The sequence below is a fragment of the Adiantum capillus-veneris genome, chromosome 26 (genome assembly GCF_014529385.1).
Source record: "Adiantum capillus-veneris isolate H3 chromosome 26, ASM1452938v2, whole genome shotgun sequence".
Classification (NCBI taxonomy): Eukaryota; Viridiplantae; Streptophyta; class Polypodiopsida; order Polypodiales; family Pteridaceae; genus Adiantum; species Adiantum capillus-veneris.
Window position 1 is genome coordinate 15,053,691 of NC_140956.1, and position 8,058 is coordinate 15,061,748.

The window sequence follows — 8,058 nt, forward strand, 5'->3', positions numbered from 1 at the left end:
CTGCAGCTCTCTCCACTCGCCTTTAGTACATTCATGAGCCCTGCCTCTCTCTCTCTCTCTCTCTCTCTCTCTCTCTCTCTCTCTCTCTCTCTAGTACTAAAGGTGCGCGTAGAGAGTTGCAAAAAGTATGTTTTTGTCTCTGCACGCCTTTAGTACAAAGAGAGAGAGAGATAGATAGTTCTATTATCGTCCTGGGAGGTCAAATATGACCTATGGGACCAAATGAACATGTCACGTGGTGTGAGTGGAGTTCATAAGTGACTCTCGATGCTCAAAATTGGCTGAAATGAGCGTCGCAATAGAGAGTCCACCTCGTGGTTGGGAGAGGAAGGTATGTAGGGAGAGCTCATGGCTGAATATATGGGGAAAAGAGGACCTAATGTGGTCGAAAGCTGAGCACTCAAGTAGTGTGTGGTACTCACTCTCTTGCACTTGACGAGGGCATAAGGTGCAAAGTCGATGACACTCCTCGCCAGTGCCCCAACGTCCTGTCTCACAGCGTAGAGAATGGGAGCTAAGACGAATGGAGGCAATGGTGCGGATCGCACTCAACGGGATGGGCTCAAGGATGTAGGAATGGGTTCGGTTACCTCGTTCCGAGAAGAAGAGAGATTTGTAGTTTGGGGCAACGTGTGTGGTGTAATGGCTGAAGCGAGAACCTCCGGATTTCTCCCAAGCCATGATACATTGGCGTTGTAAGAAGGCCTCATTAACTTGGGAGTGGATCAACGCATCCTTGACCAAGTGACATGCATCCCATCTTCCAAACCATTTCTTGATATCAAGCATCCACCCCGAACTTAGTATTTTGCTCTTGCATGTCTTTTGAACCTTTTGACTTGCTTCATATGTGATTCTAGGAAGTCGATGCAAAGGGCTACGTTGTGTCTTACGCATGTACTCCACAACCCTTTCCATGCCCAAGACCTCAATGGGAAGCGATCCGGACTCAAGAAGTAAGAGCATGTAGGGTGTTTGTGTCTTGACTTGGAGAAAGTTGGTGAGAAAACGCTTTTGGACATTCTCAAACTCTTTCCAAGTAGACTTCCCGATGCTTCCACCCCACACCTCCACTCCATAAAGAAGCACCGGTGTCACCAATGTGTCAAAGAGGTACTTTTTGAGAGCCCAACACTTGATCTCTCCTGCATTGCACATGTTCTCAAATGCATAATAAGCCCTCTTTCCGGCTTCCAAGCGACGCATTGCACAATCCTTCCATTTATGATTGGATGGAACCTCAAGGCCAAGGTACTTGAAGTGATCTACCACTTCAAGTTTCTCATTGTTGTATACAATGCATGGATTTTCGTCATTGAGGGTCTTTACAAGCATAACCTTGGTTTTGGATCCATTCACGATCAGCCCGCTATGTAGGCAAAAGCGTTCCAAGACACTCATAAGCTTTTGTGCATCTTCTAAGGTATGTGCCAAGAGCACTACATCATCGGCATAAAGCAAAAGCATGATCACCGCATTTCCAATCTTAACCTCTTCTATGCCTTCTTGCTGCATAAAATCAAGAACCATGTATTCCAATTCATCAATGAGTAGCCCAAAGAGGGTTGGGGAAAGTGGGCATCCTTGTTTGACACCAATAGTGCTTCCAAAAAATTTTGAAATTCCATCTCCCATACGTAATCGACATATCACTTTTTGGTAGATGCGAAAGACTGCATGCATAAATTCTCTCGGCACTTGAAGGCTTTGCATACGTCTCCAAAGATTTCCTCGCGGTACCATGTCAAAAGCTTTCTTGAAATCCACAAAGCAACAATACAACTTTTTTCCTTTCAATCGAGACGCTTCCATAAGAACTCGAAGAGTGACAAGGTGATCAATAGTGCTATGATGCTTTCGAAAACCTGCTTGGCCAAGCGCACGTTTGCCATTCTTTTCAGCCCATTCACTTATCTTCATCTCCATGATACATCCAAATAACTTTGCCATCAAAGAACCAACCATTATAGTGCGATAGTTGTTCACATTGTTTACATCTCCTCCTTTGTGCAAAGGTTTGATCCAATTTGCACTCCAATCATGAGGCATGCCATACTAAAGTGCAAGGTTAAACATATCGCATATCCAATATCGTGTTTTATTGCTTGTCCATTTAATCATTTCAGCCTTGACACCTTGAAGGTCACCTGCCTTGCGAGTAGCAAGTTTCTCAAGCGCGCGGCATACATCTTCAATGGTAAAGAAGGGAGACATAAATGGAAGGGAGCTACAACCCTCCATCTTATCAACATTGGGTTGCTCATAGAGGTTCTTACAATGCATATACATATCCTCAAGAGTCAAGTCACCAAAGCTCTCAACGCGCTTGCCTTTTAGATTTTGCCAAAACTTGCCACATGCATGTGCTTTCTCTTGTGCTAAAAGAAGTTGTTTTTCGACTTCCCACCTTCTCCTCTTCTTTTGAAGAAGTGCTTTGTATGTGTGTGAACATTCCAAGTAAACTTCCTTGTCTTTGATTGCATCCAATCTTAGCAAGTGTTTTCGGGCTTGACTACATTCCATGTCAAACCATTTCTTCTTGGTGCTACCCTTCTTAGACCTTTTGCAAGACATGTGTTTCGCCGAAAAGAATTCCTTCGCACAAGAGAAAATTACTTCTTTGAAAACTTTCCACTTGCATTCTAATGTTGGGCTCCCTTGATGCTCTATCATGCTTAACATTTGTTCCACCATATCAGCATATATAAGTGCTCGTTTGAAGTCTAGACGTAGGTACAAATGATTCACATCATGATTGGAGGCTACATGCTCGGGCCATTTACCACACTTGAGGTCAATACATAACATCCTATGATCCGATTCCGGATTCCATTCACCAAGTGTAAAGCTTTGTATGCATTCTAGAGTGGCTTCTGAGAACAACATATAGTCAATCACGCTAGCACCATTGTGCTTTCTACATGTAAAGTCATTGGTGCCTTGCCATAGAGATACACCATTTGCAATGAGCATTCCGGTACTATTGCACATATGTAGAAGTGACTTTCCATAGTGATCCACTTCTTTTGCATCATTAGAACTTCGATTATACATATATGAGTCATCCACTCTTCTTGATACATGCGGCATGTCGACTTGTTGTGTGTCGTGTTGTAACATATTTGTGCGAGCATTCATGTCTCCAAAAACAATGACTTCACCTTGATCCTTGTAATGAGCAATGTAATGAGAGAGAGAGAGAGAGAGAGAGAGAGAGAGAGAGAGAGAGAGAGTCTATGTGTGTTTGTTGGTGTCATTTGGAGAGAGAGAGAGAGAGAGTGTGTATGTCTATGTGTGTTCTTTTGATGTGCTTTGGAGAGAGAGAGAGAGAGAGACAGAGAGAGAGAGAGTGTGTCTATGTGTGTCTTTTGTTGTGCTTTGGAGAGAGAGAGAGAGAGAGAGAGAGAGAGAGAGAGAGAGAGAGAGAGAGAGAGAGAGAACAAAGACTTGTCATGTTTTGTGATGAATAGGATTAAGATCCAGTAGGTAGAAGAGGCTAAAACTAGACCCAGAGCTTGTGCTAGGATTCCAGCCTTTGCAAGCTCAGTTGCTTAATGTTTCTGCCAAAAGAACTGGTTACTTTTGTCAGGACATTGATGAAGAAGAGTCAATTGGTGAAGATGAGTCAGAGAGGTCAGTAGGCCAAGAGGATCCCTCACCCTACAAGAGTCCCTCACCCTCTACAGACTTGTCAAGAAAAATACAAGAAAGAGGAATATAGACTTCTCAGATGATGCAGATCTCCCAGAAATCAGTCCCTGTGCAAGTAAAGGTGAAGCCAACGAGGATGTACCTTCTCTGGAAGACCTAGCTGCAAATGATGAGAGACTGTTAAATTTTGTAGCATCTTGTGGTGATGGGGACAAATATGATCTAGTTCATTCTATGTTTAACCCAAAATTTGATATTGAAGACCTTTTAGCTCAGCACAGTGAATTCTTGCAGTCCTACAAAGATAAGTTTGAAGTGATGGTGCAGGTAGGGAGGGTTGTTCTGCCCAGTATGACTGTTGTGCTTTGAAATGACTGCGGTGGAAAGGGACAAGGACTGAAGAAGTATAGGGAATTACCACTTGCTTGCCGACATTTAGCCTGCCCTTTGCACCAAAAAGAGTGAAAACTTATTCAGGAATCCTTTGGCTTTATGATTTACCTGAACAGCCTATTTGGATTCCTCATGTAGAATCCTAATGAGGTGCTAGAGGAGCATGATGCAGCACCAGACGAAGAATGCGAGGAGACAACACATATACAATAAGTCGAGGAGGTTGAAGATACATTCGACCTTGAGGTTGAGGCAATTGAAGTACAAAGAAGTAAGATGCTGTCTGTGAAAACCACAGAAATCAAACTACCCTTGGATGTAAGTAACTTCACTGAGAAGCATGCTCAGATGATGTTGCCTGTTGTGCCTGACTTCAAGATTGGAGACAGGACCTATATCTTTTTACATCATGTGCAAAGCATCTTTTATTTAAGGGAGGACTTCTCCCTGGCTATCATTTCCAAAGTCCAAGAGGAGAGGAGTGGATTTGTTTCAGAGGATAGTAGTGATGATGAGGCAATGGAAACATCCAGCAATCCAATGGAATGCCTCTGAAGATGCTTTGAGAAAGCTGAAAAATACAAGGAGACACTACCTGATGAAGCCACCCTCCAAGAAATAAGACAAAGCCTAAGGCCATTAACAAGTCACAAAGAAGTGGAGGACTGGTTTAACCATTCAAGTCAGGGGTCAACTACATCTGTAGACCTGTGGCAGGAAAACCTCTTTCTTCAGGATGAGAGATTCATGGTAACTCTCTCTCTCTCTCTCTCTCTCTCTCTCTCTCTCTCTCTCTCTCTCTCTCTCTCTCTCTCTCTCTCTCTCTCTCTCTCTCTCTCTGTCACTTACTCAGACATGATATGTGCAGTCTTGGATTGCTGACAAGGATGACTTCCTTCAACGACAGACTCGAGAGTATCATGGAAGGGATGCGGCCCTAGCACAGTACCTTTCAAAGCTTTGCGAGTCGACGATAGTAGTTTTTCACAATTCCATGTCACGAGAGGGTTCAATAGCAACTTACACATTAAAGACACTATCACGCTTCTTGGGTGGACCCGTGCTGCCCAAAAGTGCAGATAAAGTCATTCTTGTGGACAAAGTGTTTGCCAGAGATTGTTTTGGTTACTACCCGGGCTATACAAGTGATCGGGCAGCATATTACTACACTTACACAGCAATGGCACTAGCTCTTGGCAGACAAAACCCATACGAACTTTTAGAGTATGGCAAACATCTCATGATTCGTTACAAGGGTGATGTGCCAAAAAACAAAATTGAACCTACAAAATCTTGATACACTTCAAGTAGCAATTGTATAAGATCATGTATTACAGAAACTTGTACAATGTCATCCACTCAGAGTATCTTTCTCCACTTGTGGTTCACATACACCATTGTCTCTCTCCACCTTTGTTGACTTTCACAAGCACCGGAGTTGTTGTATGCCATTGATCTTTTAACTTTTTGTTGTTGTAAATGTCTGATGGCTTGTGTTGTTGCTGAAGAGGCCAAGACTTGTGCTGTTGTGTTGTTGCTGAAGAGGCCAAGACTTCTTTTGCCTGCATTCGCTGAAGAGGTTAAGACTTCTTTTGCCTACATTCGATGAATGATTCTATGATAGAACCATTCAAATAGTTCTCTCAAACTGTTAGCTTTGATTCGAGAGCCACCATGTCGTGTGTGCCTGAAATAAGCATTTCTCTCCATGTAATGAGACTTTTCCATCCCTTGGGTATTCCATATTGCCGGTGTGAGCGGGATGAAAACACACACAGCGCCTCTATAACGACCCGACACACACTCTTGGGAAGATACACACACACACTATGGGGCACCACTCGGCTTACACAACACACCTGGCCGAGACAGGGAACACACCTCTGGAGTGAGAGGAGAGAGACTATCCACTTGCCCACTCCACACAGAGATACCCACACGCACACACACACACACAAAAACTCAGCTCAAAAGAGGAGAACTTCTAATGTTTATATACAAATGAGCTTGGGCCAACACCAATGGAGCAAACAGCTCACACAATATGGGTAAAAGATACCAGATACAATCACAAATTGGAGAAGAAGCTTCACTCACCGGAGAAGATTACACAGAAAAACAGCAGAAAAAGAGTGAGGAATTTGGCAAAATGGACAGCGCCATCGCATCCAGAACGGCCCAAAACCCCAGTCTACAATGTCAAAGTGCTCAAATCCGACATCGGATGAGCAATTTACGGCCAAAACAGGCTCCAAAATGAGCAAAAACACACCTGCGGCTGTTCCTCCTCTCTTCTCCACGTTTTTTCTGGTCTTCTCCCTGTTTTTTCAGTCCCACACTTAGCTTTATTAGTTGGGCACCCATGGCCTTTTAGATGACCTCAAACGGACCCCGAACAGGCCAAAAACTGACCTCGCAGTGCATAGTTGTCACCTTTTTGCATCATTTGCACACCTGGCACTCAACTTTTTTTCAATAATGCATCTCGCCACCACGTGAAGTGGCCCCAAAAAGTGGTCCTAATGATGACCTTTCTGCATAACTCTCACAAGAAAACACCCACGTTGTGTCCGTATTCATCCACGTGCAAATATTGACCCTGTTCGGCCTCCTGACGCCACTCGATGCCATCTGACGCACCTGCTTACCTCATGTCGTCGGCCCGCGGATAGCTTCCTCGAGAAGTTTTACGTGCTACCAACTCCTCCTTATTGTAGAAAAAACACACTAGTACTGATAATAGTGAAAATCGATGCACTATGTACACCCTGTCCTACCTATACACATGTGGGCCCCACATAACCACCTGGCTCTGGAAAATGGGCAATCCTTTATTCGATGCACCATGCATGTGTATGTACATATGCGCAATCCCTTGCTCCAAAAAACTTCTGACATAGTTTGCCCACCCCCTAGCCTGCTAGATCATTCATGATCAGCAGCAGCAAAAAGAGATATGAGACTCGCCGCATCACAGGTCTCCTCATCCTTCACCAACATTTCTTGCTCCACCGACAACTCATCTTGCTCCACCATCATCAATCTAGCATGATACAATTTAAGACGCAATCCATTTACCCTTGACTTATGTAGAACACCATCCAGGTTAGCCAGCTGATATGTGCCATTTGGAAAACACTCTACTACCTTGAAAGGGCCTTCCCACTTAATTTGAAACTTCTTTTGGAAGGTGTTGTCCAGCTTACTGTTGTAGCGCAAAACCAAGTCATGTTTCTTGATACCCTTACTTTTGACCTTTTCATTTATCTTTGTCAAAGCCTTATCCTGCATCTGCCCATAATGCTCCAATGCGCTCATCCTATCCAACTGGACCTCTTGTAACTGCAAGAGCCTCTCTTTGAATGCATCACTAGGCGACCCAAGCAACTTCTCTAACATCTTGACCGCAGGCAACTCTACCTCCACAGGCAATAGTGCTTCCTTTCCATACACCAAATGAAATGGAGTAAACCCTGTACCTGTCTTCACCGAAGTACGGTAAGCCCATAATGCACTAGGCAATTCCAAATCCCAATTCTTTCCTTGGTGCTCTGTCACTTTAGAAAGAATTTGTACCAACTCACCATTGAATCTTTCATTTAAGCCATTACACTGTGGGTAATAAGGAGTGGTATGCTGATGCTTAATCTTCATCTTTGTGCATAAGAAGTCTAGCAGTTTAGCTCTAAATCCTGGCCCCTTATCTGAAAGTAGCTCTAATGGCACCCCAAACTTGCAACATATTTCATCATACACAAATTTTGCCACATCCTTTGCAGTGATCTGTTTTACTGCTATAGCCTCTGCCCATCTAGAGAGATAGTCCACTGCCGTCAAGATATAGCTTTTGCCCCTGCTTGTGATAGGTAACGGGCCTATTGCATCAATCCCCCACTTTTCAAACACATCAAACGCCATAATGGTTTTTCGTAGCTCTGGCTTCAACACTCTCTTCCCAAACGCTTGACACCTATTGCAAGACCTACACCAATGGTGAACATCCTTGTGCAAACT